Below are 14842 nucleotides of genomic sequence, written 5' to 3'. Positions count from 1 at the left end.
ATTACTTGTTCTACCCTACCTCCAGTAAGTCAGCTGTATTGTCACAACCATCTGTGGGCCCGCAATAATGTGGTCCCCTCCGCCCCTTCCCCCTCCCCCCCGCAAAAGGCGGGGGAGTTATTTTTAGCAGCATCAGTGGTGTGATCTTCAGTTCGCCATGTGGCCCACAGACTTACTGGCATGTTATTGTACTTTCAGCAAGGATAGAAGAGCAGCGCAGAGGCTGTGAGAGGGATTGAGCAGCATGAGCAAAGAAATGCTCGTGAATCTGCGGTTTGAATTCTAAGCTTAGGTTTCCTGTATAGTCCCAGGAGAGATTTGGAGCACCTGCATGCTAAACAGGCAGCAGATTGCACCGATTTAGCTAAACCAGCTTTAAAAAAAGTTACTTCTGACGTATCAGGCAGTGCTGCTTTTGTGTGTTGACACACTTAATTTAGCCTGATCTGGCTATCTGTAATTACTGGAACCTGGACTGTGACCTGCTTATCTTCCTGTTCCTACTGCCTATGCTGGTGGGCAGAGTGCTTCGATACCAGGGGACTTGATCACAGAACTTTATTTAATGCTTGTTTTACCTCTTCATGTCATTATAGTAGTGTATTGCAAAACAGAGAATGGGACCGCAGGAATATCAGATCAGGTAAACATGAGCCCATGTGCGTATGCACACATTAGTTTTTTTTTTCTAAATAATAAAGGTGATGGTATTTGAACACAGGACATACTTGGAACAGAACAAATAAATGCTCTAAAACTTGTTTATCTCCACAATAAACACAGATACCTCTCAGTTTTTCCCAACAGCAGGCAGTCTTTGGTACTGTCCAGGGATTGTGTTTAGATAGAGAAATCTTTCCAAAGCTGCTCTTTGCCATGAGCCTAAAGGAGAAAAAAAAAAAAAAGTTCCCTGCCAAGAAATGTGATCAAACTGAGCAATTCTGAAACTTCTTTATTTGTGTCTCGTGGGACATGCATTTAATGAGCTGATGTTTTCTGTGTTGTAAGGAGCTTGGATGTGCCACTAAGAACTTATTCTTCGGTACGCCTAGTTAGGGCATTTATATCAGAATTGAATGTTTAGATCCTGAATCTAAAATGGTTTGATTTTGGGGAAACAATGAAAATGTACATCTCGCCCCTCCCTTGTGTAAAATCCCTGTTTGTTTGAAGTTTTTGCTCTTGTTTTATTTTGGGGTGGGAGGGAGATGGGGGAAACGCATTTAGAAAAGCTCTTCCTCCATCCCTGTGACCACACCTACTCAGCGTACTTGGGAGAGAAATGTGCGAAGGTGACCACAGGCTGACTTTGACTTTATAGCCATCATTTTGATGTAAAATCTACAACTCAAACTTGTGCTTTTATAGAGTTGAAAACCTTTGAAAAGCCTGGTGCAGGTTTGCAAGCAGTCTTTACATTTAATTGCTTGCTTGGGAATTATTTTTTTTTAATTAGTGCTGCAATCAAATAGGCAGACAGAAGTCTTCACTGGAGCACTTTTTTTTTTTTAATGCTATGTGCATTTTAATATATTCTCATAGCTTAGGCAGTGCCTCTAGACTGGATGGGTTTTTGTGGATTTCTAGGGGTTTTTTAATAGTTGCTGGCCGCTCGCACCACTGTAATTGAGACTGTTCTTTTATAAAGATTATCTTTACCTCCCACAGATATGCCTGCAAACTTTTAAGTTATTTCTGCAGTCCACATCTGGATTAGAGCAGGAAAAAAAAAATACTAATTTTAAATTTAATGAGATTTTGGCTCCATTGAGTCAAACATAAAATTTGCATTGAGCTTGCAGTCAGCTTTTCACAGTTGGCATCATAATTTCCAGGAACGTATGGTATGCTCTTGTATTAAAAAACCCCTCAGGGATAACTTACCCTCAGACACTTTTTGTAGAAGCTAAATTACCTTCCTTCTCCTGTGCCATCAAGTGAGATGTGGATGGTAGGGGGTTTTATTTTGCAAAACCATCGCAGTGCACATTGTCAGCCTTCAAGGTGTCAGATGGATCAGCTCACTGATGTGGATGAAAACTAACGCTAGGGGAGAAATCCAACAACTTAAAAGGTTTGTGTTTGTGTCAGCAAGTTGGTCTGGTTTAGTCTGTGGCTGTGTGGGCTCCAGAGCTGAGCAAACCTGAGAGAGATGTAAACCCCATCTCTATTTAGAAATTTGCAGTCGGGTCAATTGAAGCTGACTGAAAATTAGGATGCAGGCATGTTTCCTCTGTCCCCTTGATTTCAGCCTGTTCCTTACTAGCTTAAAACCTGGGTCAGTTCCTTAATCCTCTTCCCTGCATGGCCAGCAGGCAGCTGTGTCACAGAATCATAAGAATTGTCTAGGTTGGAAGGGACCTTTAAGATCATAGAGTCCAACCATCAACCTAACACTGCCAAAACCACCACTAAACCACGTCCCTAACTGAAGTTAGGCTGGGGGTGTAGTAGCAGAAAAGACCAGACAGCAGTGGCTTATGTTGCCAGAGAAGCTGAGAACAGTGTCCTTTTTCTTCTATAATTTCCATCCAGAATATTATCATATCCTGTTAGTGTTTTAGCTATATTGTGTTTTGGATTTACCCGCATTGCCTTAGAAGCCTGCATTTACTGTTGGCTGCCTTGCTCTTCTTTAGGATTTTAATTCCTTGCTAAAGTCAACTTCCCAGAGACACTTGGAGCACTTTATGGGGTCTCCTGTGACTCTACTATTTTTTTTAAAAAAGCCCCGATAAACTTTGTTCAGTGACTAGTGTAGCTCTCGCCTCATTTCAAGATAGAATCTTGCTTTGTAACCCAGTATTTCAGAAGCTGCTGATAATACTACTTTCTTCAGGTTTACTGTTATTTCCAGTATTTTGGTTTGCGTTGGTGTTTGACAGAATTAACTCTGTTCCGAGACTTGTAATCATAAGGTATACTCTGCTGTTCTGACCCGCACAAGCTTCCCAAGAGCTTGCAGCTGACCATGGGCACTCACCCGAGTTGTGCCTTGACCGGGAGCAGAGGGTGAAGTTTATGCTGTGCCAAATAGCGTGCCTGGAGGTAAGGTGTCGCGTTTGTCGTGTATCTTAGTAGTTTGTTTGAAAACTGTAAATATTGCCTGAGCTTGATAATGAAAGGCAGATGTGAGGCTTCCCAAAGCTCTTTGGGTCTTGAGTTCATTTATCTGAAATTCTGTTTTCCTTAGCAGCTGTTTTAGTATCTACCATCAGTTCTTCATCTAGTTCTGAGGGGTTGAGAAATTTTTCACATGTGATTTATGGAACAACTTTTAAGTACTGCTTCACTATTTTTTTAATTTTATTTTTTTAAGTTAGTCTTAATTTTTTTTTAATTATTAAAGTCATCTAATTTTTAATGGCTGGGCTAATGAATAAACAGTCTAGCAGTTGAATGTAGTAAACTTCAAATATCTCCTGTTTGTCCCGAAGGTGTTTTGGGCTTTGCTCTTGCACCTGATTTTGCTGACTACTGAAACTTTAATCTTTGAAATTATGAGTTATCTCACTTTGAATGAGAAGCCCTCATGTATGTAAGTAAAACTTGGTGGACAGAAGATTTAAAACACTAGCTAGTAGCTTATTAGCAGTTGTCAGCTGGGTGATAGTAAGTGTTTGGATCGCACTGATCAGGATTCGCTCTTAAGGTGATCAGGGTGGGCTTGAATGTTGGTTATGTTTCAGGAAGCACTATGTGTGTAGTTATTTTCCCATTCCACTGCTGTCCAACAGTGTAAGCAGGCAGTCTCACACTCCTAAAGCTTATTTAATTTAGGAAATGGAATAGGCTAGGTGAAAAACGAAGGTTACTTGTCCAAGCACCCTATGTTATAGCAGTGGACTCCGTTGCTACAGATTATTAAAAATGTAAAGATTATATATACGTATGAAATATATATAGGCTACAAAGATGATTAGGGAATTGGAGCGTCTCTCTTATGAGGAAAGGCTGAGGGACTTGGGGCTTTTTAGTCTGGAGAAGAGAAGACTGAGGGGGGAACTTACCAATACTTATAAATCCTTAAAGGGAGGGTGCCAGGGGGATGGGAACAGTCTATTTTCAGTGGTGTCCAGTGACGGGACAAGAGGGAACGGGCACAAACTTGAGCATAGGAAGTTCCATCTCAACCTGAGGAGGGACTTCTTCCCTGTGCGGGCGGCAGAGCCCTGGCACAGGCTGCCCAGAGGGGGTGGGGGGGTCCCCCACTCTGGAGCCATTCCAAACCTGCCTGGATGTCGTCCTGTGCCACTGCTGGAGGTGCCCCTGCTCTGGCGGGGGGTGGAACTGGGGGAGCTCCAGAGGGCCCTTCTGACCCCGACCAGTCTGTGAGTCTGTGATGTTGCTTATTTAAAGGGATTAAAGCTATCCTTTCACTTGCTTTATTCAAAAGAACAAGGGACATGCAAATAAAGCTTTCCAGAGTCAGTCCTATTGGACCAGTAGCCTCCAAGTCTATTCTCTTCCCAAAAGTAATGCTTTAAAAATACATCTGGACTGAAATGTGGCTGATTGGTACTCCTCTGTAAAGACAGGTATGAGAAGGTAAGTGTAATACCTGTACATAAAGAAAGATTTATTAATCCCTTCTCATTGGATTCTTACTTTAAGGAGAACAGGGTAGCTGCCTGTGGAAATTTAGGAAAGTAAATTTTATTAAGTTAACTGCATGCAGACATCAAGTGGCTTAAGCATCTTGCAGACACTTAAGTGACTGCAGAACAAGAAACTGGTGTACAATTTTGTAAAGCATAAAAGACAAGGATAAGCAAACAGCCAACAAATCTTTTTCTCACCAGCACACTAGAAAGTATCTTTTGGAATATTGATCAAACCCCCTTTCATCTATTCTGAATTAAGGCGTGCTTGTTGCAAAAGTAAGCTTGAAAACAACATTCACATTTTATAATGTATATTATGCTCCAAGGCAGTTTAGAAGCAGGGAAAAAAAATAACTTGGAAGTGATCACTTGTTTTCAAATGACTGAACTACTTTTAGAATTTATGCCCAACTGGATTGAAAAGGTTGGTTATTGCCATAAGATAGAATTGTCTAAGCAAGAGCTTAATTTTCTACTCTGAAGGAAATGCTGCGTAATTCTTACTGAAACAAGGAAAGCTGCCTCAGATTTGAGTTTTGAATATTTTTAATTCATCTGTAAAGGATCATTGGAAGAATTAAATACTGACTGAATTGAAATTCCTAGGGTCTCAGTGTCCTTGCCCGTACTTGCATTTCAGCTAGCGTAATTTGCCAAGGAAATCCTTGCTTAACTTTCTGAAATACAGATTTCTCGTAACTTTTAATGTTTTTGTATGCCAGTCTTCCTTTGCATTTACAGGAGGTTATCATCTCTTTGTGGTACCGTGTGGAATCTTAAACCTTTTTAAAAGTATCTCATGTGTGAGAGAGAGTGAGAATTTGTATAAAAACTGACATTTTTTCATCTCTTGTGTTTTTAGCACTCTGTAGGGTGCTCGCACTTCCCAAACACTTTTGTAAGGCATCACATACTGGATACCTTTAGATGTCAGTGTAAGTCTTTCTGCATCACGCTTGTGTGCTGCAGGACCCTGGCAAGGTTTGCATCTGTAATGCAGATGCATCTGCATCTGTAATGCATCGGAAAAAAGGTAGGTTAATGAATTGCGTATCTGCCATGCTGTCAAAATGCTTGCATTTCAACAGCATCCAGGCATTGTAGTCTTAATTTGTGTACTGCTCAAAGGTCTGTGGAAGATCCTAATTTTGGCAAGCAAAAGCAGTATCACTTTTTAAACTTCAACTCCTCAAAGTTTGTGCCGCTTCGTTCTTTAGAAGTGCATGTGGTAGTTCTACCTCTCCCCTCTCTGGTGATAAGCCACAATACCATGTTTTCTGCTTCAGATGCTGTGGAAGAAGTAGAAACACCATTAGATATTTGGAAAATGAATTTAATGCTTCAGTTCTGTTTTGGTTTGGTTTGGGTTTTTTGGTTTGTTTGTTTTTTTTTACACCCTCAGGAGGTGCAGAAATCCTGTGGGGAAGAAGTCTGATGGTCCCTTGTGAACAGCTTCAGTTCGAGATTCGTTAGGGAGAATGGTTAGAGTTCAGGACTTGCAGGTGCTCAAAAATGTCGTGGTAGCCTGGGGTTTTGGAACCAAACTAAGCAGGATTTTTGAGTGGCTTGCTGGCCTGAACTGGGGTTTTTATTGATCCCATTTTTAAAGGGTTTGGCTTTGTATTCTTTAAACCCTCATAAATCTTCTGGCAGTAAAACTGTGTGTGTTTACAGGCAATGAGATACATACTTACTCTGTTTCTTTTAAATGAGTGTTTGTTCTTTTCTGTCATGTTGCCTTTAGCCATAAATGTTATCGCCCTGTTTTGGGTTTTTTTTTTTTTTTGGTGTCACCCTGGCAGTACTTGTATTTTGCTGTAAAGTCAAATGTCAAGATACTAGGTATTATAACAGTTTGGGGTTTAAGGTTCAATTTTCAGTGAGTGCCTGCATTTTCTTTCTTAATGGGATTTGTGAGGCAGATAAGTCTTAGCAGCATTTTATGAGATCACTATTTCTGCCTTTTTTTTTTTTTTTTTAAATGCTATGTCAGATTTAGCTATTAGAGTTGATAGTCACCATTGATAGTTGAAAAAGGCATAGACAGTTTTCCAAGAAATGGTTTGTTGTGGCAGCAGGAGGGGAGAGTTTGGCTTTTGAATACAGTATTTGATATGATATGCCATGTGGTATGATAATGGCAAGGAAATTTTAATTTTTTTCCCCATCTGGTTTTTTTTTTTTAATCCTCTGTAGGTTACAGCTGATCTGTCAATAACTTTCAAGGAACTAATTTTTTTTTTTTTCCCCCCACTGTGTCACATTTTGAGCATTAATATTTTATAGCTGTGGCTTTTCTCCTTACAAGTAAAAGAGGAGACTGGGGAGCCAGGTTTTTAGGTTGTAAGCTTGATTTGTATGTCTGAAATCGTGTGCATGATATGCACACTCTAATTTATGAAAGTTGGATAAATTATGGCAGATTTGCAATCAGGCACAGCTTTCTTAATTTATCTGTGCTTTCAGAACACGTGCTGTGCATACTTGGTCGCACGTCTAAATCCTTTGGCAAGTCTGAGATGAGAGACAGGATGCAAAATGAAAGAATGTGTGATAAAAGAAAAGAAATAAAACAGGTAAGACATCCAGAACATGTGATACAGATGAAGCCACATGAAACAACATACTGATTGTGGGTGAAGTGTTACAAATGTATGCAGCTTTAATTTTTTATTATTTTTTTTTTAACCATGCTGTTTTCTGTTAGTGATTATATTTTAGGTATGTCTGAATACCAGGCGAGGAAGTTGCTTAAAAAAGGAGCAAAACCCCCCTATTATTAATGGAACAGTAGTCTAACAACAAGTGTTGTCGGAACATAGACCTGCAAACTCCCTAGTGTGAGTGTGGTTTGTATGCCAGTACCGTTTTCAGCTTTGGGGAAAGCTTAACTTCTCTTTATCACTATCTCGCCCTGTGCAAATGGAGGTTAATGCTTACCACACAGATAAACACTGAGGGTAGGATAGGAGGGTTTGATCAGGACTTGATTTTGAGACAAGAAAGCCTGTCTGGTGCTTTTCCGCTCCCTAGCTCATTTATAGATGGTAAAGTATGTGGAGATGTGGCATAAAGTTTAGTAAAATATGCAATGTTTGCTAAGTATATTTGTATTAATCTACAGAAGCCCTTTCCTCTGTATAATGCTGTGACTGTTGTCAGACTCTCTGTGGTGTTTTCTACTATCCTTCTCACACATTTGAATAACCTGGCTTTTTAGGCTCGCTGATTTACTTTCCCAATATTTTTTTCCATCGTTACAGCACTGCTGCATTTAGGAAGTGTTGCTTTCATTGTTGCTCCTTTTATTAAGGGCAACCTTAGCAGCAGGTGAAATATAAAAGGGCAGGAGAAGCATACTGTAATGGTAACACATAATCAGCTTTGTATGTCTGCACATTACCCAATACTAGCCAAGGAAAGAAAACTGCTCACAGGAGAGATCATTGCCTAACTCCGAACTGGAAGTTAAATAGATTCATGTTACACTGAGAGGAGTTACGGCACTTCCCTTTGGTATGTTTTAGATCACCAAAAGAAGTCGTGATACAAGAAAGAAATGAGGTAGTTTATCTTTGTTTACCACGTTCTGTGTCCCAACAAAGCACGTATTTTAAAAGAAAATAAGGAAGGAAAAAGAAGAACATGGTTACAGTGAAAGAAACTACTACCATGGCATGTCAGAGGCATATTTTACAAAATGTTACAATGAATTAACAACATGCCTCGTTTGGTTTCATACTTTTGTGAGGAGTGCTACACAGTGCATCATCATTTTAACTAACTACAAACTACAGAACTTTCACACCAACTCTAGATTAAATCTCTTATTAATTCACTTATTTTTGCTAGCATAGCGGATTGGTGCTTTTTTCTCCCCATCATCGTGAGGTATGTGCTCTGAAAATCGTTCAAGTATTAGACACACTCTAAAACGTCAGCCATCTATCACCAGTTCACACCAATTCACAACTGTTTCAAGTGAGACAATACAAGAGGAAACCAAATCTTATAATTCTTTTTAAAATGAAGTGTCTTATGCATTCACTCTGCAGAACAACCAGAGAAATTATTTACCAGTTTCTCTGCAAACCTTAATGTATGTGTGTTTGCAGGCTCTCACTCCTGCATTGAGGTCTACACCAGCACTTCCTTCAGCATGCAGCAAAAGGGGAGAGATGAGAATTTCTTCTAAGAGCATATGGTTTTATTTATAACGTGTTTCTCAGCTGTGACATTCCTAGGCAGGGCTTACTTGCGTACTACACTCCCACTCACTCACTCACTCAGCAAGCAAGCAAAAACTTCTGATATGTGCACTCAGGTGTTTGGTTTGTTGTTTTTTTTTGTTTGTTGTTTTTTTTAAAAAGGCACATGGAAGTAGGTGGAGCTTTATTTTATCAAACTGAGGATAAACATTACTTCACTAAGAGAAAATTAACTTTTATATAGTAGGAAAAAGCCCATAAACTTCTTGAAGTATGCTTCTTTGCATGGTAGCAGGTAATTTCTGTGTGTAGAATAATGCTGTATTTCTGTCAGAAAATTCACTGATGATTGATGATATGGGAATTCTTGGAGAAGAAGGGAGAGTGACAGAAACTAGTCCAAACACAGATATTGTGTGCACATGAACAGAAAAAGCTGTCCTTAAATGAACATACTGCTCTCTTGTTTTTTCTACTACATGATGTTTAACTTAAAAATGCTAATGAACTACAGCCTCTTAGTCTGATCACATCTAAGTGATTAATAACATCTCTTGGTACTGTTTAAACAAGTTTTTGTGTGTGTTTTTTTTTTTTTAAAGATTTAAAAACTAATTGATGTTCATGTTCCCCTTTCAGCTGCCTTTAATATTTACATCTGTGACAGATGTGATACAAAAAGGGAAGTACAAATATTTCAAATATAGATGTTAGTCTTAAACCTGCTGGCATTTTTTTATGGTGACCGTTACACAGTGTTGATTCGTAGTGGTAGCACAGACTTTGTCATGTACCCCTGTCCTTCTCAGAGTGTTCTTTCTATTTTAATTTATAAATACAGGTATTTTGCAGATTCATTAAACGCTAGTAAAAAAATTGAATGCTCTCATCTATGACCATCTTGCTCATCTTTTTTCTGCAAATTTCTGTTTTTCCATGGACTATTTCTCCGTGCTTACAGGAAAACTAGAGTCTCATCACGGTCTCATCTGCTCATGTGGAACAGGGTTATGATTTACTGTCTCTATAAAGCTGGGGACTTTCTGTGGTACGTCCCCGTGAAAACAAATGGAACTACAGTCACATTCCAGACAGTGTATTTTTGCCACTTCCTGTGCAATATGGACTCTATTTCTAAATGAAGACAAAAGTTTGTTTGCTTTTGTTCTGCTGAGTCACAGTCCAGAACAATAGACAGCTACAGAAAAATTGGTACGCTTTGTTTCTTGTTCCAGTTTTGACTTTGAAGTTCTCCCCTGTACTTGCTTCTCTCTTTTCTGTCTTCTTTATTTTTTTTTTTTTAATGCTGCAGTTGCAATATGATTTAGCATGCACGTTCCTGAATTTATTTTCTCTGAGCTCTGTTATTATAGTTCTCCCTTTTGGTTGCAGCAATCCTATTGACTGTCACCGGTGCAGGTTTTGTCTACTTCACATAAAGCTGCTTTATGCAAGAGAGAAGTGGAAGGCAATCGATCAGCTTTCATGAGTCCAAAGCATATAATCTCCCAAGGTGATTAGTAACAATAAATTGTTATTTTTGAGGTGCCTCATTCATTGTTTGGTTGCTTTGAAATGCAGCTGACAAGTCATTGAAACGTATTTGAGGGATGCAGGTTTACAGCCAGTAGGGTGTTATGGTAGTAACAGGATATGATCCATGAAGAAGGCTGTGTAACATAGATGTTATAATATGCCTGGAGCCATCATGAGCAAATACCATTTGAATCTTTAGCAATATTGCTAGAAATTGTGATATTGCCTAGTGTTATAGCTGGTGAAAATTACAGTTGGTTAGAAAAGTGTGTAAATGTGGTATTGTGAAAAGGGATGAAGGGGAAAAGAAAGGGCCCTGTGGGTGTCATCTCACTTTTGCACCAAATAGCAGTGGGATAGGAAGACCTGCCGTCTGTTAAAAGCTGCAGAGTCCAAACTTTGGTTTTAGAGAGCATAGTGCTGACTGATGCTAGCAGCAGGATCACAGGCTTATGTGAAATTTATGTGATACTGTAATCAGTTAAATCCTTCTCCCTTACAGAGTAACAGGGCTGCTGGTAGCGTGGAGAAAGTTCGCCTGCTGAATTGCTTGAAATGGGGGGGGAGGGAAGGGAAGGAAATCCATAGTGAAATAAAACCCTAGAGTAAGTTTTACACTCAGATATTTAATCCGGTGCCTGCGTGAAGTAGAGCTGATTGCAAATTATTCCCGGGACAGATTTTAATGGGGTCTTGAAGGCTTTATCAATTTCTTTTTGAAACTTCTTGGCACCTCACCTTTTGTTGCAGTCACTGCTTGCAGCTTTATAATACATGTTTAGCTCTAGGAAAGCCTATACTTTGAGTGTTTTTTTCCCCCATTAACATTATTCATGCATTTTAATAAGAATTATTGCTAGCTTTCCACAATACTGATGGGCTAATCTGATTGAAGCTCTTTGAATCAAAAGACAAGGGGTATTTTGGACTGCAATAAAGAATTGGGATGTGTGTTCCTGTGCGAAGGTGTTTTGAGCCTCTTCTGTATCTTTTTATCGCTTCTTCACACTTTATGGCATGTCCTTTACTGAAAAAGTGCACTGCAATGTTTGGTACGTGTTTAGCTGCAATTTAGGTATATGTGTTTGTTTTACTTGAAAATTAATTTTAAATGGAGTTGCCTTAATTGTACAGGGAACGTTGGAGATGAATTTGATAGGTGACAACACTGACTGAGTAACTATGAATTCCTAGTTTTAGGTAATTGTCTTGAGAGAACTTTGGTAAATGAAAAAAAAAAAAAAAAAAAAAAAAAACACAACAAAATTCAGGAACTGCCCACACCAAAAAAAAGTCTCAACAGAAAGAAAAAGAGGAAATAAAATGTGGAATCCCTGAATTCAGGAATAGAAGGAAGAAGTGAGAAGCAGTCAGCAGAAGAAATGGCGGTTATTAAAATTGATGGAAAATTTGAGCATCTGAAAAAACCCAGAAGGATTTACCAGTATGTGCTGGATATTTACGTGAATATGCAGTAATGTGTGCCTTCTCAGAACCATTTTAAAGCAGGGGTAAGAGAATCCTGGAGAATTATATAGGAAGAACTAAATTTGCTTTTTAAAATAGTACTGTCACAAAAGAATCACCAGCAAAGAAAGAAGATGCTGGATCCAACAGTTTGTTCAACTCATCCTGCTCCAAGTTAATAGCAGAATTTCCATTGGCTCTTTTATCATTACCAGGTTTTGCCTTGATTGCTCTCTTCAACCATATTGAGTATTGAAGGATGTAATTGCCTCTTTATCGAAGAAAGCCCAAAAATGAAGGAAATTAGTTTTGCAGAGCTACTGAGAATAGTAAGGGAATACATTAATCTTGCCGAAGGTGAAAACAAACCTGAATGTTGCCTGTGTAACACCCTGCCTATGGGAGCACAGCTGTATTTCAGTCAAACCATTTGAAAGAAAAGGTAGTGGATGCCTGTGTAGTAAGAGGATGTTAGCAGAGAGGAAGATGATGCATGCATTACTCTTGCCGAAGAGAAAGATAATTACTATCAACCATAATCTCCTTTTTTTTTCCCCAAATTGTTACTTGATTAACATAATCAAGTTACAGTCAGAGCAATTGCTCTCAATTGGTACTTAGTTTGCCAATTACAGCTTCTATTTCAGACTTGATAAAGGCAGGCAAGGTTAGTGAGCCTGAAAGTATGTCTGGGTTTTTTTTTTCATCCTGTATCTGCTGAACTAATAGAGGGTATGACTTCTATCAACAGCATGTGCCAAACTTGTACCCTTAAATGATCAAAGGCACAGCGACACAGTTATTTAAGATACCTTCATGTCTAAGAAGATTTAGCACTTTTATTTCTTGGCACACTTTTAAATCTTCCTTAAAAAAGACACTTCAGAGTAAATAAAAAAGCTAATTTAGTAGCCCTGACAAAACTGGTACAAAAGATGACACAGCTGTGAACTGACTTTGAAAAATCCCTTAAAAAAAGAAAACGTAGGCACCGTAATTCTGGATTTTTACTGGAATGAGCAAGTGCCTTCTATCTTTTTCCATGTGAAGACCCCTAATGTGTCAGCTGCTGCTGATTGGCTTTTTCATTTTTCACATTGGTGAGGGAAGAACTCCCCATCCACTTCATAACCTCAGCCTCTGTCCTCAATCCCTTCTTGATTTCCAGTGCAGCTCTACCCCAGAGAAGACCGACCAAAACATCTCCAACCGGATGTCCATCTTCTTGCCTATACGGAGTAAAATGATTGACTGAAGCTTCTCAGGCTCATGAACCTACCCTGGGGACTCATCCAGATGTCTGGCTGGCTTTCTTGGGCACCACTCTGGTCAGGTCTAAAAATAGAGCCCTGCAAGATTGAGCCATCTACATTTCTTCTGGGAGTAGTCTACTCCTGGGTGGTTGTGGTTGTTAAAGGACCTCCTTTCCAGGGTTATTTTGATGCTGTCGGTGCTGAGCAACCAGGACTTTACGTATGAAAAATGGTCTGGGATATTCACCTGCTCTTCTGTCCACTTCTGGCAATGTTGGAAGCACAGTGTGGCACTTGGCAGGTCTTGCCTCCATGGCAATGACACTTGTTCTGCCCATCTTTGTCTCTGCCACCGTCGCTTTGGAACCAAGAGATGGGGTTCCCATGTACTCCAAGCTGTCTCTTGCAAAGCAGAGTGATGAGAAGATGCATCTTCTGCACTTAGGTTTCCATCAAGGTACAGACAGATGATGCTGTTCTTCCTTCAGCCTGGCTTTGGTGTTTTCGGTCACAGGACTTGATTTTCTCTTCATGCAGAACCCACTTCACCTTACATTCAGTAAAGCTTTTTGTGTCCTCTGGTGGCTTTTACACCACCACCAGAGGAAGACAAATAATAATTCTATAACTAGAAAGGTTAATCAACTTTTGCTACTAACACTTTGTTGCTCAGTGTCAAAATTAAGGTTCATGTTTCAATCTCTTGCAGAATGTGCTTCTCCCAAACGCTAGCTTGTAGCAAAACTACTTTCTATTTCCAGTTATTAAACAGTCTCCAGCGCTAGTCTTTCAACTTGACCGTGGAGCTTTTGTCTTTGGGCTAGGAATCCTTATGTGCCTCGCTCAGCCAGCCGTACTTCTGATTGTACATACCCTGTGACTTCCAGAAGTGGTATTCTTCATCTCAGTTGTTATTTGCCTTCATTGTATGTGATTGGCAGAAGCTTACAGGATTTAATCAGAATTTTAAAAGGCCTTATTTGACTGGGTTGGTGCTTTCTGCAGAGGAAACGTTTGTAGTTCTGTAAATAGTCTTTTTTTTTTTTTTTTTTTCAACATGAACCTGGAACCGATATCTTTTAGTCAAATAGGCCCGAAGTAAAACTCTGCAAAATTGGAGGGACTGAGATTTTTTTGGCTATTATAATACCTACTGTTTAGTGAAATGCCTGTGCCAAGAGACTGCCAGTAGCACTTATCTGTCCTCAACAGCAAACAAAAAGGGGAGGCGGAAGAGTGAAATAAAAAAAAAATATATTGTTCAGTCAAGATAGATTAATAGTGTTACACACAAGCCACACTTCCTTGTTGGTTATATCAGTTCTTTGTATTTTTATATGATCTAAAAATGTCTTTCCTTGCCTTTTTTTTCCGTTTGGGGAAATTGGAGTGAGTGTTCCCTTTCTGTGGGAACAGTTGGTACCAAAAAGGCTCCATTTTGATATGTAAAAATATTAATTTCAGGGTAGTGCACATACTGCTTTCTGTGGCTTGACTATGTTTTAGCACTTTATGAGAAATTTTTCAAAGGTGGTGATATTTTATGTTGTAGAGAACAGTAGTCTTTAAGGGAGTGTTGAATCAAATGTCTCCATGAGGTTTGGAGTGCCTGAAAAACTTTGCTGAATTTTGCACAGCACAGTGGCTGCTGGAACAAGTACCTTTAGTAAATGAAAAGTTTTGTTTTTCCCTTATTACGTCTACTGTCTGTGTATAAAATGAAGCTACTCATACAGGTGTCTACAGAATGAGTCCTGGATAGTTTCCCAGATGT

At 39.3% G+C, this 14842-nt stretch overlaps 1 protein-coding gene across 2 annotated transcripts in view; it reads left to right on the top strand.

The window, feature by feature from the left end:
• Window positions 1-14842, top strand: part of RNLS (renalase, FAD dependent amine oxidase) — a gene marked incomplete at its 5' end in the record, with an annotated part of 78123 nt that overhangs the window by 9713 nt on the left and 53568 nt on the right. The window lies entirely within an intron of this gene.

The sequence above is a fragment of the Vanellus vanellus genome (genome assembly GCF_965231255.1).
Source record: "Vanellus vanellus genome assembly, chromosome: 7".
NCBI classification, from domain to species: Eukaryota; Metazoa; Chordata; class Aves; order Charadriiformes; family Charadriidae; genus Vanellus; species Vanellus vanellus.
This window is presented reverse-complemented; position numbering and strand designations above follow the sequence as displayed.